Below are 18706 nucleotides of genomic sequence, written 5' to 3' on the forward strand. Positions count from 1 at the left end.
ATTTAGCTGCGTGCACATCCTGATTGTCTTGCTGTTGTTTAAAATCTAATTTAACTGTGTGCACATCCTGATTGTCTTGCTGTTGTTTAAAATCTAATTTAACTGTGTGCACATCCTGATTGTCTTGCTGTTGTTTGTTTAAAATCTTTGTTTGCTGTGTGCACATTCTGATTGTCTTTCTGCTGTTTTAAAATCAAATTTTGCTGTGTGCACATACTCAGTGCCTTGCTCCTGTTTAAAATCGAACTTAGCTGTGTGCACATCCTGATTGTCTGGCTGTTGTTTAAAATAATGTTTTGCTGTGTGTACATCCTGATTGTCTTGCTGCTGTTTAAAATCGAATTTAGCTATGTGCAATCCTGATTGTCTTTCTGCTGTTTTAAAATCGAATTTTGCTGTGTGCACATACTCAATGTCTTGCTCCGGTTTAAAATCAAATTTAGCTGTGTGCAAATCCTGATTGTCTGGCTGTTGTTTAAAATAAAAATAATGTTTTGCTGTGTGCACATCCTGATTGTCTTGCCACTGTTTAAAATTGAATTTAGCTGTGTGCACATCCTGATTGTCTTTCTGCTGTTTTAAAATCGAATTTTTCTGTGTTCACAGCCTGATTGTCTGGCTGCTGTTTAAAATCGAATTTAGCTGTGTGCACATTCTGATTGTCTTGCTGCTGTTTAAAATCGTTTTTTGCTGTGTGCACATCTTGATTGTATTGCTGCTGTTTAAAATCATTTTTTGCTGGGTGAACATCCTGATTGTCTTGCTGCTGTTTAAACCGAATTTAGCTGTGAGCACATCCGGATTGTTTTGCTGCTGTTTAAAATCCTTGTTCGCTGTGTGCACATCCTGATTGTCTTGCTGCTGTTTAAAATTGAATTTAGTTGCGTTCACATCCTGATTATCTTGCTGCTGTTTTAAAATCAAATTTAGCTGCGTGCACATCCTGATTGTCTTGCTGCTGTTTAAAAGTGAATTTAGCTGTGTGCACCTCCTGATTTTTTTGCTTCTGTTTTAAAATCGAATTTACCTGCGTGCACATCTTGTTTGTCTTGCTGCTGTTAAAAATCGATTTTTGCTGTGTGCACATCCTGATTGTCTTGCTGTTGTTTAAAATCTAATTTAGCTGTGTGCACATCCTGATTGTCTTGCTTCTGTTTAAAAATGAATGTAGCTCTGTGCACATCCTGATTGTCTTGCTGCTGTTTAAAATCGTTTTTAGCTGTGCTAACATACTGCTTTTCATGAAAATGTGTTGACAAATCTACCCTCTCTGTTCTCTGGTCTACTATCACGTCATCTCCCATTGTCTCCCATTGTCTCCTCCCTATCCTAAGTCTGTGTCTTCCTGTGCGCTTGCTCACTTCTTCCCTACCTCTTCTCACGTACCTCATTTGCTCTGCCTGGTTAAGTGCACCACATCCTGTGCCCCTCACTATGGCAATTTCTATCTTCCCCATCTACTCTAACTGTTTCTCCATCTCCTATCCTTCAGCTCTCACTAAATCTGTCAGGAAGAAACTCAAGAAGTACATACTTGCTTCTAATCCAGGCCTTCCCATTGCTGACACCTACATCAGTTCTCACCGACATCCTCTTTGTCGTTCCTTCTCCCGACCTATGCACTCCCCATATGGCTGTTTTGATCTCTCCTTACTATCCCTCAGACATAAATGGTGGCACCCGCTTGCTCCTCTTCCACCTCCAGGGCCATCCTAAATGTCTACGGCAACGGTACCATACCAGTACAAGGGCTTCAACCCAACCTCTTACTTTTTGAGAGGCTCCTTCCTAGCCTTATCAATTTTCCTCTTTCCTCTTCACGGGCTCCCTTGCCACCTGCCTATACTTCCGCCATGGCTTCCTTGTCATCTATGTCCACCTTGGCTTCCTTGCCCCCTACTAACCTCACCACCTCCCTCACAACTACCCCCTGTCACTTTCAAATATACAGGCTCCCTTGCCTACTCCCACTACACTGACTACCTCGTCAGCCTCTTCCACCTTGCTACCCTGGCCAACCACTGCCCCCACATCTAGAGCCCTCTTGCCTCCTACTTCTCCTCCCACACTGGCTCCCTTGGCATCTTCCTTTTTCCTGGCTCCTTTGCCCGCATCCTCCTCACTGACTCCCTTGACATCCTTGCCTTCTGTGCCTCCTCCTACTTCTATCTCTCATGCACTCTTACTGCTTACAGGGGGGACCTCTGTCCCCTGCACCCCCGTAAGTCTTTCAAAAGTGGCAACCTGCTCCATGTTGCCGCACTAAACTCTCGTTCTGCAGTCAAGCACTCTTCTGACATCTGCCACCTCCTTGAACTCTTGGACCTTGATATTCTTGCTCTTACTGAGACATGGTTTAAGGACACACTGCTCCCTGAAGGCTACAAGATCCTCTCCATGCCCAGACCCAACGGGCCAGGAGGTAGAGTAGCCCTGATCTTTCCTTTGTGGATGCCTGTTTCCATTATTCCCATGCAGGTCTATTCCCCCTTTGAAAGCCTAGTCTATAGGCTTTCTCCCTCCCCTTTTACCTCTCTTACTCTGGCCACCTTCTATCGGCCACAGGGCCAGTCCACCCTCTTCTTCTCAGAATGGTCTGACCTGGCCTCTTCTCTCCTCTCCTCTTCTTTCCAACTCCTCCTGCTGTGGGATCTTTACATCCATCTCGACTCTCCAGACTCCTCAGGACTTTTTCACAACCTTTCTCTTTCCATTCTATCCTCTGGCCCAACGCACACTGCTGCCCACATCTTGGATGCTTTCATCTCCACAGACATCCCACCCTCTATTCCTCTCACTACCTCACTCTCATGGACTGATCATTCTCTTCTCTCTTCTCACTTCTCCTTTAGCAATGGCACACCCTACAGCATCTCCTGCCTTCAAGGTGATCCGATCCATGAAAAGAGTGTCAGTGGCTGCCTTTGCCTCCACATACTCCCCTCCTTCTACTCCTGCGGCTGAGTCCCACCTTGACACAGCCCTCTCCAACTTTCATCGTTCCAACTCCAACATTCTTGCCCCCATCATGAGGGTCCGACTGGATCCTGCCAAAAAGTGCAACTCTTTGTACAACCTCAATCTGGCTGCCCTTAAACGCAAGTCTAGAGCAGCAGAACGGAAATGGGGATCTTCAGATGCACCCTCGGACAAACTGGCCTGCCGCCTTCTTCAAAGGCAATATAGACTCTGCATCCGCTCCAGGAAAAGAGTCTACTTTCAAGCCTGCATCTCTGCGGCATCTAACAACATGGCCGAACTCTTCAAAGTCTGCAAGGAACTGGCCAACCTTACAGCAGCCGCATCCTCTACTGTGCCTACCCATGCCCTTTGCTTAGCCCTGGCCGCACAATTCACCACCACAACAAAGGACATCCTGTCCTTTCTCTCTAATGCCCCCCCTGCACCAACATCTCTTGGGCCCCCCTTGGCTGTCTCTCCCCTCCCCCTCTTCTCTCCTCCCTCTCCACTGTCACACCCAATGATGTCTCTAACCTAGTCCGGTCTATGAAAGCCTCCTCCAAACAGGTGGACCCCTGCCCCTCCAAAACCAAGAAAGACAATATTGACACTCTCGCTCCAGCCTTGGCCGACTTCTCCAACCTCTCTTACACCACTGGAGTTTTCTCCTCTGCTGTCAAGCACTCCCTTGTGTACCCTCTGCTCAAAAAATCCTCTGCTGACCTGTCCATTCCGGCAAACTATTGCCCAATATCAATCACCCCTTTCCTGGGAAAACTCCTGGAGAAGCTGGCAATCACTCAATTTACTCTACATACTGAATCTGTTGGTTGACCCCATGACCTCAGCCTGGCTTTAAAACATCCAGAGTTACGGAAATTGCTCATCTGAACACCCGTGAAGACCTACTCTAAATCTTGAATCCAACTCTCCCTCTGTGTTCCTTTTTCTCGATCTCTCTTCTGCTTTCGATATGGTAAACCACAACATCCTGATCACTCGTCTCTGTGATACCATGGTTATCACAGATCAGCCCAGGGCAGGCTCACCTCCTTTCTCTCTGACCAGCCTTCTCAGGTGGAACTCTGGCCCTTCTCTGCTCCACCACTCTCTCTACTTGTGGTGTCCCCCAGGGATCTAACCTTTCCCCCTGGTTTTTCAATATCCACATGGCCCCCGTGGCCCACAGGATCTCTACCTTTACCTATAACTTTCAGTGTTATGCGGATGACAGGCAGCTGTCTTTCAGGCTACCCTCTGCCTCCTTCTCCTTGCTCATCCCTGACTGTCTATCTGCAATCCAGGGTTGGCGTGCTGCTAACGATCTATGCCTGAATGCCAGTAAAACAGAGATCATGGTCATTGTGACCCCTGCTCCCGCTTTCCCAGTTTGTCACTAGCCTGCCTCCCTTGGATCTGTACCCTCACCTACCAATGAGGCAATAAATCTTGGGGTAATCTTCGACTCTACTCTCTCTTTCTCGTCGCACATCTCAGACATCTCCAAAAAGTCCAAATAAGAGCACCTTAAGTTCCAGAAACTCCTCAAGACCTTCCTTTTCTCTTCCTCCTTCTCTTGCCCTCTCCCCTGCTAACCCCCTTTCTTTTCTCACCACCCCCCTTCTCCTCCCTAACTCTGTTCAATTTTTGCTGACTGGTTGCCTGGTTCACCTCCTACAGGTCCCAGGCTCCCCTGTCAGTCTTTGGCACTTGCCTCCAGGCCGCTGCACTTTGTTCAACATTACTGCACTTTCAGCTTCCTCTCCTTAAGCGGGGCAACCTCTCTGCACTTAACCCCAGGCCCAGCTTGACTGGACTTTTTGTCTCCCCCTGCCCCTTTCTCTGCACCTCTGTCTGTACGTATGCATAACCTAGATGTTCTAGGATCAGTTTGTTTGTTTGTCCTGTCCCCTGCCCCCACCCTTTTGCCACCCCCCCTCCCGAGCTTGGTCTCAACTGTGCCACTTTCTGCACTTGCACTAGGAGAAATGTTGTATGCCTAGTATGCTAGTTTTTCTGTTTAGATTATTCGGAATCTTCAAAGCCTAAGAATAATTACTGTATTCGCTTGTTGCCTTCCCACCTTGAAGTGCTTTGAAGCACTTCACCTGTGTATAAGCACTATATAAATAAACAATTAAATATATTTCATATCTTTTACTAAATTCAAAAAATACTTCCCATGCATGTATACCATTATGTGTGCAGGTTTACGCCTATTATGATCTCCTCTCATGACTGCCATTCATACAGCTAAAATCCATGTGCACATATTAATCGCCTGCTTCACCTGAGCCGGGAGGACAATGTTTCATCGTTATGTTTCTGCGCGCATGCAAATCTACAAATGTATCGCCTCTACACAAAATAACACAAAGTAACCTAAATGTAACACTTATCCCATTTACCATGAATATTATATTTCTACCAATTTGTGAAAATGACAGAAACAACGATGATGACGTGTTCATCCCCCAGTCAGTGGTATGACTCGCGAACTTTTCCAATTTTCCAACATTGACCAAAGTGAAGTTAAGTATGATGCATCGTTTCATGAGTGCGGCTTCTGGTTTAAGCCTCCAAGCCATTCCCACACTTTCCAAACAAGCATTTGCACCTCTATGTTATATGGACTAGAAGGGATTGGTATGAAGAATCCAGCCTGGTTAGATGTGCTGGAAGGCAGATACTGGCGGAAAATGCGGTACAACATTCATTCATCCCCCGTAATTTTTTCGCTGCACTTTTTGCCCAAAAATGCTTTGCCGTGAAAACATAGAAAAATATGGGGGGCGAAGGGAGCATGTTAGGGGTAGGGTGGGGTGGTGTATAGGGATTAATAACAGGGTAGGAGGGATTGGGGAGGACCACCCAAAATAAATTTAACAATCCAATGATTTCTTTCCGCAAACGTTTTTGAGAAAATGTGCTACGAAAAATAAAACGGTCAAAGAATGAACATAGAACCGAAAATGCTGGGGCTTGAACCGAGCGTTATGGTCAAAACCATCCGTTTAGAGTTGGGCCTTACATCACTGTCTGTAATGGAAATGAAGATGAGAATCCTGTTATACTTAAAATCCTGTGAGGCCCCAGTCTGCCCATTGTTAAACCTATTGGGTCAACAGCCTCCTTCCAATACCCTCAATACAGTGACATCTCTCACACAGGCAGGCTTTGAAATTATTGGTTGGACGCCAGTGTGGGAAGATAGCTTGCAGGAGCTGATTAAGACGTCTACCCATAAGCTTGAACAATGGGATTGGTGTGTACATTATGACCACCTTGCTAGTCTTACTAGTTATCACACCTTAATAGACCAACTTGTCCATAACTACAAAAAAATGCTTGTCTATATCCAACTCTGTGCCTCACCTGAACTGCACAGACTCCTTCTATTACTAAGAATCAGTAAACTAACAGTGCTAGCTGGTACTGGTCCTGAGCAGGAAATCCCCAAAGAGGGTAGGGTCTGCCACTCATGTGGCCTAACAAGTACATTGGAGACTGCCCGGCACATTCTAACCGAGTGCAAGGAACATGACCCACTCTATATGAATGTGTTCCGACCTTAATAGCATTAACAGTGAGTCCTTTTGTGGATATTGTTTAAACAATGGTCAAAAAAATCCATTCATATAGCCCTATTTAATATCTGGAACAAAGTTCTTAAGCAGGGAAAGGTCGGAAGAGTGAGTAAAAAAGTAAAAGTATCCAACCTGTAATAGTCTGGTTTGGAAGGTTGTTGTTTTGGAGATCTGTTGGTATATTGTACATGATATTTATGCCCAGCAATTAGTGCAATCGGTAGAAATAAATCAGATCATGGAAATGATATGATAGGTTATTTATAACGTGCTTAATACCCAGAAGTTTCTAAGCACCGACTCAGGGATCGACCCTGTGGTGCTCTGTGTTGTCTTGCTTCCAAGGTGGGCACATTGCGGCTGAGCTATCCTACCAAGATAGATATATAAGGAAATGAATTTCTTTACTGCATATGTGAACGATCTTAATAGTATATTTGCAATTGTAATTGTAAGTATATTTCTTTTTATGTATTGCATGTTGTTTGTATATTATGATAAAGCACTTTGAGCTATAAACATATTAAATACATTAAATTAAATCAAATCACAGCATTGTAATGTAGGATCGACTACAACTGGCATCCAATGAGGGAGGGGATATCTTGGATTCCCAGTAGAACCGCAACCAATGCGCCAAGCGGTCGCCAGAACGGAAGTTGTTGAGCTCTATAGGAGTCACATACATTACATTATTTCTTTGTTTAAACTTGCTCTCAAGAAAGGAGGGCTGAATACTTGCTCATGCGGGTTCAGGGAATTTTAGGGGGCATAGGTTGCGGGTTCAGGGAATTTTAGGGGGCATTGGTTGGGTGTTGTATTGGCTCATTTGACAACATCCAATAGGGATACATCCTCAAAAGGCGATTGCGCCATCGGAAATAGTGCACCGTATGACTACCGTAATGTACGCAACAGGCGGGGATCAAGTCGCGGGTACACGCGGGTGGATGGAGTCCTCGCACTTTTTTCAGAAGTACCCCCACTTTTTTCAGAAGACACTTTGATATGATACTTTGTGGTGACTCCACATTCAATTGGAATGTTAATGAGTCCCCCCACTTATTTTATTTTTGAGGACTAGACCCTTGGCAACAGGAATAGCGGCGATGCACAGCTGTGTTATGCTGTCAGATACTGCACTGTAAATATGTATTTTACGCGTGATGGAGAACAGCGCTCTTTGCCTTGCACCACCCCAGTATGACTTTGTGACGGCTAAAATGTTTATTGCCAAAGACGTTCCGGCACATAATATATTATCTGTTACGATAACATAAAAATGACTTGGATATGTTGTGGTATATTTTTAGCATGCCGTCATTGCGAGTAGGGGTTTTTCTCAGGGTGATTTATCATGGCCGGGCTTTGAGAAATAACGAGAACCACATGCGCCCACACCTGCATTGTTATCCTTAAGGAACGTGGAAGTACAAGCCCTCTGCGCTCAATAAATACCATAATAATTATTTTATTTATTGTGCATTTGTAAGGTGCTTATACATCAAGTAAATTGTGTTTCAAAGCGCCCCCAGGATAAGAGGGAGGGAACATGGGAGTGAGAGGCAAATAGAACAATGAAAGAGAGAGGCGGGGCTACTAGGCCTTGTGAGCATTCAGAGCGTGCAAGTGCAGAGAGAGTGAGGGGCGGGGGGGCAAGTGCAGAGAGAGTGAGGGGCGGGTTGGTGGGGGGCAAGTGCAGAGAGAGTGAGGGGCGGGGGGCAAGTGCAGAGAGAGTGAGGGGCGGGGGGCAAGTGCAGAGAGAGTGAGGGGCGGGGGGGCAAGTGCAGAGAGAGTGAGGGGCGGGGGGTGGGGGGCAAGTGCAGAGAGAGTGAGGGGTAGGGGGGGCAAGTGCAGAGAGAGTGAGGGGCGGGGGGCGGGGGGCAAGTGCAGAGAGAGTGAGGGGCGGGGGGCGGGGGGCAAGTGCAGAGAGAGTGAGGGGCGGGGGGCAAGTGCAGAGAGAGTGAGGGGCGGGGGGGCAAGTGCAGAGAGAGTGAGGGGCGGGGGGTGGGGGGCAAGTGCAGAGAGAGTGAGGGGTAGGGGGGGCAAGTGCAGAGAGAGTGAGGGGCGGGGGCGGGGGGCAAGTGCAGAGAGAGTGAGGGGCGGGTTGGCGGGGGGCAAGTGCAGAGAGAGTGAGGGGCGGGGGGAAGTGCAGAGAGAGTGAGGGGCGGGGGCGGGGGGGCAAGTGCAGAGAGAGTGAGGGGTAGGGGGGGTGGGGGGCAAGTGCTAGGAGTAACATTAAATAATAATACAGGTATTCATATCTCAGTGTTTATATCAAGGCTGTAGGACTCTGCCCGGATTGAGAAGCAACCCATCTGTGGGACAAGATTTGATACAAACAAGAACGGGGAAAGGTTTGTCGAAGCAGCGCCGGCTTCTTCTAAGTTAGCAAACATTACAGGCCCGATCTCAAAGATTTGCACTGGTGCAAATCATCAACTGCCCCGTGGGAATCGCGAATGCGCACCGAATTCTTTCTATCTCTTTCAGGAACCCTAAATGCAGCGCAAGTCTTTAGATGCCCGGGCAGCTCTGAGACCAGACCGCCTTAAACAGATTTGCGTGAAACCCGTGCGCACGTGCTCATCTCAAAGATGCGCCGGGCCGCTCCAGATTTGCTCCAGTTTGAGGCTTTGAGAATCAGGGTCAGGGAGCAGGTGTTAATTAGAGATGCTTATGGGAATCGCCTCATTTGCTACAGTGCACATTTCCGAGAATCGTGTAAAATGTGTTCCCATGTTCAACATATGCAATCGAAGCCTGCGTTGACTCTTACAGGAGAGAGTTATAGTGCAGTGCGCTCAAGCCATCCAAGCAATGTTACCTGCACCTATAACTGATTATGGGCCCTCCCTGCCTGTGCTTTGGGCTTCAACTCCCATCAGCCCCAGGGAGCATAGTCCGCTGTTTCTGAGGTACGGAAGGCCCTACATTGCTACCTATAGATGCCAGAATAGAATTCAACAACCTACAACTGCTTAGAGGGTTCCAATGCTCATTATTTGGCAGAAAGGTTCATAAAGAATCGGGCAGTCAGAAATCTCAGGTCTGATAACAGCAACATGCTTGTGGATCTCAGGGCCAAGTTATCTCAAGTGAACAATAGTGCGTTTTTTTTATAGCAGCACCGAGACTCTGGAACTCTATTCCGCCAGATCTAAGTGTATTCAAAAAGAACCTAAAAACATTATTGTTCAGATAGGTCTTTGACTTTTTAGGGACCCTCTTCCTGTCCTGTTTTTGTGTTTTCGTGCTTTGATATCTAAGAAGGTTTGTCCTCTTTCAGACCCTGTATGCCCCGGGTTCAGTGAAAAGATGGATTCATGGGAGTTGTAGTCCAAAAACATCTGCAGGGCCATATTATAAGTAACCGTACAAGAGAACCTCTGTCTCTAGGAATTCAGATATTAGCTGAGACTGGAGTTTCTCATGTTATAAACTTCTTCTTTGTCCTTTTCTGCACACATTACACGGGAAATAGCAGCTTGTAGCCTGGGTAAATGCTCCACACGTTTACCAGCTTATATGTCTGTCTGATACTATTTTCTGTCGGTGCCTTCCCCTCTTGCAGTCCCAACCACTCCCAGCTGCATCTGCTTAATACAGGTGTCTGCAACCATTGGTTCTCCAGATGTTTTGAATATTAGTCGCATCCGCTCCAGCCAGCATAAGCATAGGTGAGGAATCTTGGGAGTTGTAGTCCAAAACATCTGGCTAGCCACAGGATGCAGACGCCTGCATTAATGTATCCACCTTTACTTGGTATTTAACGTTGCAAGGTATTTGTCAAGCTATTGGCCAGTAAACCAAACGTACAGCGTTACTTAAAGCAACTATTTTTTAGTTTTCATATTATTATTAAATAACACATCCTTATCATTCATATACAAATACATGGCATGGGTCAAGTGGAATAATTGTGTGACACCAATCATAAGAAGCACCTGCATCGGACATATACCTTCCATAACAGGTAAACATTTTATTTATTTATTTATGTACAGCAAGGAGCGAAGGGGCTCATTATAAGTCTGGCGGTATGCATTAAAAGTGGTGGTAACGGTATTACCGCCACACTTACCATTCCACCAAATTAGGAGGTAACAGTATTACCATCAGCAATAATACTGCCATTGGTAATACCGTTGGTGGAATGATTGCCGAAGGTATTACTGCTGACGGAATTAACATTGAGATGACAAAACAGTACTACTGGTGTACTACAAGTTAGGAAATGGCAATAATACCATAGAAATTGGGTGTTAATACCGCCAAAAGCACAGAGCAATTACACCCACCTAACGGTGGAGGTAAATGCATACAGGTGATGGACATGAAGCCCCAGGTGCACCCAATCCACTCTGGAAAGGTACATAAGGCCCACGCCTTCCCCAAACACACTTTCCAACGCCATCATGTTGCCACTGGCTTCTGTGCACATGGACATGCAGCCGCTCTAGCTCCGCATTCGGCTTCTGAGGCTGGAAGAGGAGGACGCAGGGGGGAGGGGGAGACGGAGACGCCACGTAAGGCGAGGGCCCCTACCCCGGGTCAGGCCCTCACTCTGGACCCTGACTGACAAGCAGCTAATCACCCTGTACCGGCTGAACAGGGAGACTAATGCCGAGCTACTCACCCTGATGCAGGATGACATAGAGCACAGGATCAATATCAGCACAGTCTTACACTCAGTGCTCCATTTCTTGGCAACAGGCCCTTACAGCACACTGTGGACATGCTGTAGAGCATGTCCGAGCCCACATATTCAAATGTGCTTGTGCAGGTGCTGGAAGGACTCCTGCACCATGTCTCCCAGCACATCTCTCTGTCCACCAACGCAGCACAGGAGAACGCCATGAAGGCATCGCGATTCCATGAAGCGGCACACATGCCCAATGTGATAACTGCATTGGTGGCCCCCAGGTGTTTGAGGAGGTATACCACTCCCTGGATTTCCAGTTCTCCTGCGATCCTGGCCTACTCGAATGCTGTGCCCGCTTCCCTGGTTCCACCCACGATGCCATGGTCCTGCGGAACAGCATACTACCGGGATACATGGAGAGGCACAGAGGCCAACGGACACGGATATTGGGTGAGTACAAGTGCCATCACACAGACTATTCTTGCAGCACAATTGACATGCCATGTGAGGAGGGGGTTTACCACAACTGAAGAATGCATGCCCTGTCAAGGCCCCGTACATGCAGGATCTGCCCACACACCCCGCACTTGAAAGACTACAACACACAGGATTAGTACATGAGTGACAACTCTGCAGTAAATCGCCAATGCATTTTCGCCCAAAAGGCTAGCAACACACACATATGACGACAGGAACCACAATGCAAAATGACACATGCCTATACATGGAACAACACGCTCCAACAATGCAACAAAGGAATGCGACAGAAGTAATGCCATGTAATCAGGTGACATGGATGTGCAGCCATTATGGAATAGATGCAAGACAACCTGCACAAGTACAACTAAATACCCTTCAGGGCACATGCAGGGGAGAAACGCACAGGCCCAACACAGGCCCCATGGCATGCTGCCCTATCAATCACAGAAAGTGATGAGTGCTGAGCCGGTGAGCTATGTCCATGATGTTCCACAACAGAGCAGATGCACCCCCTGAGTAAATGATTCCATATGCAAGTACTGGCATGGTAAATCATTGTGTGTGACAATACTTGTGAAATGCATGCAAAGACTGTCTATCAACGTGCCGTTGTGATGGGCAACACATCCACAATGCTCTGTGACTGACACCTATGACCTTTGCCCTTGCAGGTGACTCTGGATACCCCCTGCTACTGTGGATGATGACACCCGTGTAGAATGCACAGACGTCACAGCAGGTGGCCTACAACGAGGCATACGTCTGGGCCAGGCTCTGCATCGAGCAGACCTTTGGCCTGTTGAAGGCTTGTTTCCGATGCCTACACCGGTCTGGAGGGGCCCTAATCAGGCCAGAGAAGATCGGGCAAATTGTCCTTGCCTGTGCCATGCTGCACAGCATTTACCTCAGGCGCAATGTTCCCCTTGCCTCTGAAGAGGACAGAGGTGTAGCCAGGATTGTCTAGCAAGTGGGGCCTGAATCTAATGTTGTTGACCCCACATCACTGGAAGAAATATCTCTAAATGCCCAGAGACTGCTCAGGCCGTACCCTGGCTTTGCATCTGGATGAGGACATGCCACCCCAGAAGAGAAGACGCACTACCTGTTGGTGCTGTGCTGCCATGCTATGAGCGGGAAGAGGGCAGGGACGGGCATTTCGTTCGGCAAGAACCGATTGACAATTTCTTTTGAGGCCAATTAATATGCACTTGAAACGCACCTCTGTATTCAGTCACATTACAATAAAGAATGTCCAAGCATTGCATCAAGTGAACAACTATTTAATGAACAAATTTCAATGAACCCTCCCCAAAAACACTCCACAAACACCCCCAAAACACCATCCCAAAACTGCATCCCTACAACACCTCCCCTCCCGGAAACACCCTCCCCAAAAACCCACCCAAAACACTATTCCCAAGACACCATCTTTACATACAACACCCCCCCACAAACTCACCCGAATCCCCATCTCTACAACCCTCTGCCTCTCCAAAAACCATCCCCCTAACTCGCCCAAAACCCCATCCCCAAAACACCATCCCTACAAAAATTCCCCCTCCCGTAAACCCTCCTGTAAACCCTCCCAAAAAAGCCCAACCAAAACACCATTCCCAAAACACCCTGGCAACGTCACAACACCCTTGCAACGTCACACAAATAGCCCTTGGACTTAGAAGCCTGATCCAGCACCTTTGGTGTCAGGTGGCACTGTAAGCGGTGCCGTGTGGTGCTGGGTTGTGAACCCTCTATGTGTGTAACAGAGGTGGAGGGTTCTGACCCCTGAGACTGGATATGCTTCAGGGTCAGTAGCATGCAGACATTCAGGGACTGAGCAAAGGCTGGCATACCCTCTCTTTGTTCATGCATACCTCTGCTGACTGTGGTCATGGCAGTGCTGGCATGGTCAAGGGAACCGGACATCCGGCAGCAACACCCCTGCAGGCAGTCCCTCAAGGCCTGCAATGTTCCACCTGCTGGCCTGCCACTGTCTCAATTGATGCCTGCCACACCTAGCCGTGCCCATATGGCTGCCATATTGTGTACGGGCAGAAGTTGTGGGCTATGGGGAGTGTTTGGGCTAAAGCATGGGGAGCAAAAGCTCATGCCTTGCTCCTTCTCCTCCTCCTCGGTGGTGTGGTCACTGCCCGTGCCATGATGGTGTTGGGGCTGTACTAGCCGAGATGGTGAGGAGGGTGTGCTGGTACCCTGACATATGGGAGCAGGAGCGGGGTCTGCAGCCACGTCAATTGCCACAGGTTCCGGTTGTGTAGTGGTTGTGGCAGCTTCACTGGCAGTCGTGCCACCTGCATGGCCGGTGGAGGGGACTCTGGCTACCGCTGTGGGGATGGTGCTATCGTCCGGACCGGCCAGAGGTTCCACTGTGATGGTATGTGGTGGCCATGCTGCCTTGCTTCCCCGCATACTCCCGCTGCCTTTGGGTCTGGCCTGGTCAGGGGTGGAGGTGGATGGTGTGGCAGTAGTGGAAGGTCTGCCCTCTTCACTGTCTGTGGACTGTGTACCTGTTAGGAGTACAATGACATGCTGTCAGTCATCTTGCAGACATGTTTGCGGGCTTGCAAGACACTCATGCGCCATTGTGTGTGTTCTACATATGCACATTTTGTATGATTGGCATGGGTGGTATTGGGCCATTGAGTACTGCAACTACTAGGTGATGGTAGTTCCTGCTGAGAGTGTAGACGGGAAATGCATGTGCTCATTGACTGTTGACCTGCCAAGGTCACTTGTTGTGGTTTACTGGGGCTTCACTTGCCAAAATGGAGTATCATGGCACCCATGGGTGCTTCTCCTGTTTCCATGTGTTGGCATGCACATTTCACCTACAGTGCATGTCCCTTACTACATTTACCCGCCTCCCCTGGCACATGTGTGTACTCATGGTGCATTTGCTGTGATTGCCATGTGTTTGCCCATTCTCTTGCCCATTGTGCTCATCTATGCTATGCTGGGGATGCATGCTTTTGGCCGGTGGATTCACATTTATGTGGGGTCTGATAGACTTACCGCCATCGCTGTGGCTTCCTGCTCCAGCCAATGCCCTCCCAGTTCCCCCAATGCCCTCCATGTGAAGGATGGAGCTGTCTTCTCCTCCCAGAGCATGAGGGTGAGGGCAGTGGAGTAAATGTGCTGAAAATGTTGGGGGGGACATCACATCCGAAGAAAAGGTGCCCCAGCCAAATGAATGGGGAAAAAATGGTGTGCCATGAAAGTTGGGGGGGACAAACACCCCCATGCCCCCTAATATTACGCCCATGGGTGAGGGGTTCCACAGTGCCACCTCCTGTGGCAGCACTCGCTTTCCAGTGGTGTGAGATGAGACTGCGGACCCTTCACTTCAAGTCATTCCAATGTTTGCGACAGTCCTCCACATCATGGGGAGCGATGCCCACAGCCATCACCTTGTCCTTGATGTTGGTCTATATTGCTGCCTTCCGCTGTGCAGATGTCTTTCGCTGCCTACTGCAGAACAGCTCCTCTGCATGGTCAATGATTTTATCATCCAGAACATTAAGCTCTCATTCAGTGAACTTTGGCTTGCGCAACCTAAGTTCTGGAAGGCGAGCCTTTCCCCTTTCCTGAGACATGATGATTCCCCAAGTATGGAGTCCGGATGGCAACAGGAAATTGGCGATTCAGAGTGGATTGAGGTCTTCAAGATGGCGGCCGCTGTGCTTCCCATTCCCGTGCTGGTGTTATTTCCACTGGTGGTAATACCATAGGGTGTGCTGGCAGCAATGGTAATGCCGTTGTATCTTGACAGTTTTACTGCCAGATGACCATTATCAACGTAATAGCACTGGACGGTATTCTCATATAGCCAGACGGTATTACCGTTACCACCTGGTGGTGTGCACACACTGGTCAGGTTATGGAATAGCAGTAATTCCACCGGTCATCTTGGCGGTAACGGTAATGCTGCCAGTGCGGAATTGCTGCAGTATTTGCGCCAAACTCCTGATGAGGCCCAAAGCTCTTTTTATCACAAAAGAACATACAATAGATAAGAAATCAGATTTGATGGCAAGCAGTGTGTTGAGTTTGAGTGACATTCTGACCAGGTTATGGAGGGGAGTAGATGGAACATTAACCTGGGACAATACATGGGCGGACTTACAAAGATTAAGGAAAATCAACATTTGTCTTTTTCAAGTGCAGGTATGCGGTACGGCCAGCTGTGTTAGGGATGTAGCCATGATAGATGAAATGCTAGAGTGGAGGCAGAGAAAGTGAGGGACAGAGGCATGTTATAGGTAAGGAAAAAATATTAGCTAGAAGGCAGATGATAGGTAGGTTAAGAGGGTCACTCAGAGGCAAGGTGGTAAGCTTTCTTTCACATTTTTTTTTATTGCAAACCGTTTAAATTAAACCTTAACAAAATTATTTAGTAGAAAACCAATTCATAATACAATCACAGTATAATTCACAACAAATAAAACAAGGCAAATTGAGAAAAATACATTTTAAAAAGGAGATAAAAATAAAAATAGAGAGTAAAAATAGAGAGTAACCATAATACAATGCAGCCAAACAGTTTACAAGCAAATTAATAATTAAGTTAAGTGTGCATAAAAGAACTGACCAAGGTATTTATCCATATGTATCTTCATAGGGTTACAAGGTAAATAAATATAAGGGAGAGCAAATATATACATTCCATCTCTTCATTAGTAAAACTTTATGCACTCTCCCCAGAGAGAGAAAAACAAATCGGAGTAGTAAACAAACAAAAGGCCAATAGGTAGCTCACACCAGAACCCCAGACACTCACCCCAGATAAAAAGGCTCAGTTCTTAGGACTTAGGACTTTCTTCCTCAATTCTTCAGAATGTTAAGGCCTTTAATAAAACCTGATAAAGCCAGGCCCTCGTGTACATTCTGAATACTAAGGCATCATTTCCACACAGTGTCCTCACTACAGTCTAATTGGTAGTGCCGCAGGGTCAGGAGGAATTTAGTCCTTAGGACCAAAAGTGAATCGCACTCTAGGACAAGATGTTTAATCAACTCTTGTTTGAAATGGCAGAATCTACAACCAGCTTCATCTTTCATTATTTATTTCCTCCTGAGCAGGATATCCTTAGTTGGTAGGAGATTCCACCTTAAAATAAGTAGCAACCCGCGGTAATAGCGGTAATAGCCGTTAGGGAATTGAAGAAGGATGGAAGAGACGAATCCTCGACGTTTGTGCTCATGAGCAAGATGGCTCATCGATGCATATGAATGGAAGCATCAGTAGCCAGGATCCAGTCAAAGTCCAGTAAAGACCCTTTAGTTAGCAGGGGATTGTCGATCAGGGTCTCTACTTTCGAGCCAATATTGAGCAGGATGGATTCACAGCTTTCTTTTAGGTCAGACAAATTTATGGTGGAGTTCACATTATCCCCCATCAGCTGGTATAGGAATCAGGAATTGGTGCCATTATCTTGGCATAGAGAGTCACTAGGCGCCATTGCACCCTAGCCAGTAATGAAGATACCCCGAGTTCGTACCTGATAGCAGATATTGGAACTGCATTCGGGACACCAAGGATCCGTCTCCAAATCCTATCCTCATTTTTGTGAAGGGTTGTCGCTATTCTATCAGACGTCAGTTTAAGGCCGTAGATTAGTTTGGGAACAATCTTCCCTTCAAAAAAAATAATCGCCGGCTTGAGCGAGAACCTTCCGCACTTGCAGTCAATTTTCACCATCTGGGATTCAAGCATTTTGGCCTTTTGCATCAAAGCATCAGTACCAAGTTTTAATCCTTTGTATGATCCAAAGTGGAATCCCAGGTACCTGACACTCATAGATGTCTGTGCAAGTCCCTTCGATATGCGAGGAGGTGGTGTTGTTCTTCAATCTCGCGCTCATGAATGCCAAGATTTTGGTTTTAATGGGATTTATGATAAGCCTGTTTTCTTTGGCATACCCTGCAAAAGTATTTAAAAGATGCTGCAGACCGACCCTTGTTAGATTGAAGATCAAGAAGTCGTTTGCATATGCTAGCCATATCATTTTTTACTGTCCTAGTTTCGGGGCTATCAACCCTTCATTAGCCAGACTGATCGTGCCATCCGACATATACTGATTAAACAACCAGGGGGCTAGGACACATCCCTGTTTTACCCCCCCCCCCCCGATGAGAACGAATAATCTGCAAGACATCCCCTTTTTGACTTAAACAGACTTGAATCCCACTGTTCTCATATACCTCGTAGAGAAGCCTAAGCAGGCCCGCCCGCAATCCACAAGCCACCAATTTAGCCCAAAGTTTGCTGCAATCCATGCAGTCAAATGCGGCCGGAAGATCTATCTAGGCCATGAATGTACAACCCTTAGGCCTTCTCCACGCATCTGCCTGGATACATTTCAGAACCAGCACAATAATGTTGGTCGCATGACCCTTCCGTAAACCCGTCTGTAATCTATCAAGGGGTGGGCCAGCTTAGCCCACTCTTCTAGATGTGAAAGGAAGAATGCCGAAAAGATCTTACAATCGGCATCTATAAGGGAGATAGGCCGACAGTTCTTAGGATCAGACCTACCTCCACACTTAAAGATGGGAATCACGTGGGCAGTGCTCAGGACACTGGCGTAACTCCTGTACGCAGGATGTCTTTAAATTCCAGGTACAATAGGTTCGCCCAGAGGTTCCGGTCAGCCTTAAAGGTGTTATTAGTTAGGCCATTAGGTCCAGGTGCACGTGAGTTTTTACATTTAGTTATTAAGGTATAAACAGTGCTTATCGCTAGGGGGTGCTCCCACTTGATGTGAGCCAGAGTGCCAATAATCTCCTTCTCCACCAAACTTTGGTCCTTCGGGGCTGACCCAAACCTGCTTACAAAAAACCCAACCCATTCTGACTCAGAAATAGAGTTTAGTTGGGTAACTACATAATTAGGATCTTGGCAGTTGACTAAGAACCAAAAGGCACTGACTAGGGCGTTAATCAGTACCCCCTAGCATGATCTCGGCATCCTGCTGCAATAGGGATATTTTTACTGATTTGCAGTAGTTTTTATATTTCT

Source organism: Ambystoma mexicanum, chromosome 12 (assembly GCF_040938575.1).
Source record: "Ambystoma mexicanum isolate Mex_15411 chromosome 12, UKY_AmexF1_1, whole genome shotgun sequence".
Classification (NCBI taxonomy): Eukaryota; Metazoa; Chordata; class Amphibia; order Caudata; family Ambystomatidae; genus Ambystoma; species Ambystoma mexicanum.